General features: G+C 36.0%; 1 pseudogene; it reads right to left on the reverse strand.

The window, feature by feature from the left end:
* Positions 1-604: 604 nt before the first annotated feature.
* On the reverse strand, positions 605-750 carry LOC118718690 (annotated as a pseudogene).
* Positions 751-2,613: the final 1,863 nt, after the last annotated feature.

Below are 2,613 nucleotides of genomic sequence, written 5' to 3' on the forward strand. Positions count from 1 at the left end.
TTACATTGTCACCAATAGCCAAGCCAGAAGGCTTGGGCAATGCAGTTATAGAGCAATAGCAGAGCTCTGCATGTGTGGCCTTACCCTACTGGCACTTCACGTGGAGCTGCCTGGCTGGTCTGGAGGCAAATCTCTTAAGTTCTGGCCCGTGTTACTTGCAATTGTTTGGGATGAATTATGCAGAAGTCTGTCTAGCAATCTGGGACAGGCAGAGATCCTTCAGTTTCCACTGCTAAATAGTGATGCATAAACAAAGAGGGTAAGAAGCCCCTTTTAGCTATGTAGTACAAGAAAGCATAAATTTTTTATTGCCCAAAGAATATACTTAAATATCTTAAGTCATACATATCATTCTCTCCATAAAGGAAGAGATATTTTACAAGATTGAAAATAGTTATAACAAATTAGGCAATATTGATGAGACAGAATTCTTAGGTTTTATTTTATGTATCATGCTAATCACTCAGATCTGATTTTCTTTTTACGTCTTCCACTGTGGTTCAGACAATCAAATGTCAAGGAAAATTTTCACTTTTGGCTATAATATGCAAATATATGCCTTCATTTAATACCTCATTCCCCTCCTTTTATTTTTATTTTTTTAAAATGTGCCTCAGGCATGAAATAGCTCTGGCCACTGACACAGGCATCAAGCTAGGATGAACTAAGGACTGTACATCTGTTTTGCCCCTGATTGATATAAGAGCAATACCACCCATCAGGTGTCTCTTCTTGCCCATCGCCAGGGTGTTCATCCTCCTCCCTTTTGGGTCAGTACATTTGGGTTAAATAGGGACTTCCAAAGATCCAAAGAATAAAAAGTGTTTCCAATGTAAAGTTTAAGAAATATCTTGCCAATTGTTTTCTTTTTGTAATGTAAGCTTTTATGATGTAATTTTTCTTACAACTTAGTCCATGCAATACTCAGCTGAATGTGTACTGGCCCAGATACACTAGCCATTAATAATAGGACTTGGCCGAAACCGGTTTGGCTCAATGAATAGAGCGTCGGCCTGCAGACTGAAAGGTCCCAGGTTCGATTCCGGTCAAGGGCATGTACCTTGGTTGTGGGCACATCCCCAGTAGGGGGTGTGCAAGAGGCAGCTGATCAAGGATTCTCTCTCATCGATGTTTCTAACTTTCTATCCCTCTCTTTTCCTCTCTGTAAAAAAAATCAATAAAATATATTTTTAAAAAATAATAGGACTTGCTTCTTCAGGAAATAATAGCTATTTAAAAAGCAGAGTGGAAGAGAAGAAAGGTAATGGAAGGAAGGAGGTAAAGAAAAAGGAATAATTCTTCTAAGACATAATTCAATCATGGGATATATGAATATGCATTTCCTCTTTTAGCCCCCTTTTTTGTATTGTGAGGAATGTATGAAGATCATCTGTCTGACATATCATGCATCATTCTTGAACTTGCCATTCTAATTCAACTAAATAGAAAACAATATCTTTTTCTTGAGGGAATGGTCAGCACACCTTACAATAGCATTTTCAGTGAGTTAAACATAAGCCATTTTTTCCTCCTTTTTGTCTACTGTCACTGTATAAAAGAGGGACAGCATTCCACGGAGTTGTTTTAATTACCCTATCGGTATGCACCCTGACATCTGGTGACACTGGTGAGCTCAACTGATGTACCACAAAGAACCCTGATTTATGAACCCATAATTGGGTTTCCAATAAACATTTGTCAAAATAATATATTAGTTCAAACCAAAGCCGTTTTTATTTATTCATATAAAAGAGCACTTAACTTTCAACAAAGAATTGCCTATCATCAAAAACACTCTATAAATGAATCAAATTTATGAAGACACGATTCTAGAGGGTGACCACTCAAAGACTACAGCTTGTTTTAACTCTTTGGAGTACACAGTGTTCTAACTTGCTTGTTTTCACCTTATTCATTTATATTTTACATTCAAATGATGCGTATTTTAATATTAACTTGTTAAGGTACTTGTTACAGAATGACTCTAGTGACTTTAAACAATTTTAATTATGAAACTAGCATAACAAGCAGCTGTCATTCTGAAGCTATTTTTAAATTCTCATGACAACATATTTTTCATCCATTCTTATTTCATTTACTTCTAATTAAGAGCAAAATGTATACTGACCTCAAACTAGTTTGTAAAATGGTAAGGCTTCTCGTCCTAGTTGGTTTGGTTCAGTGGATAGAGCATTGGTGCGGACTGAAGGGTCCCAGGTTCGATTTCGGTCAAGGGTACATTTCCGTATTGCCTGCTGGATCCCTAGTTGGAGGTGTGCAGGAGGCAATTGATGAATGACTCTTTTACCATTGATGTTTCTATCTCTCTCCCCCTTTCCCTTCCTCTCTGAAATTAAAAATTAAAAAAAAAAACCTTTTTTTTTTTTAAAGGACCCTTATAGTCTCCAAGTCTTAGGAAAATTTAGTCACTCATGATAGACTCAAGTCTGCTGTAAAACTTGGTGAGCTTTTCTTATTTGAGTTAAGAAGCAGAAATAAGTTTTTATTTTATTTTATAGTTTTATTAGCCTTTAACAACAACAACAAAAAAACCCTATAGAAATCACTATTGAAATTATGAAGTATATGTGGTAGATTTTTAATAAAGATTGA

Source organism: Pipistrellus kuhlii, unplaced genomic scaffold, assembly GCF_014108245.1.
Source record: "Pipistrellus kuhlii isolate mPipKuh1 unplaced genomic scaffold, mPipKuh1.p scaffold_m20_p_14, whole genome shotgun sequence".
NCBI classification, from domain to species: Eukaryota; Metazoa; Chordata; class Mammalia; order Chiroptera; family Vespertilionidae; genus Pipistrellus; species Pipistrellus kuhlii.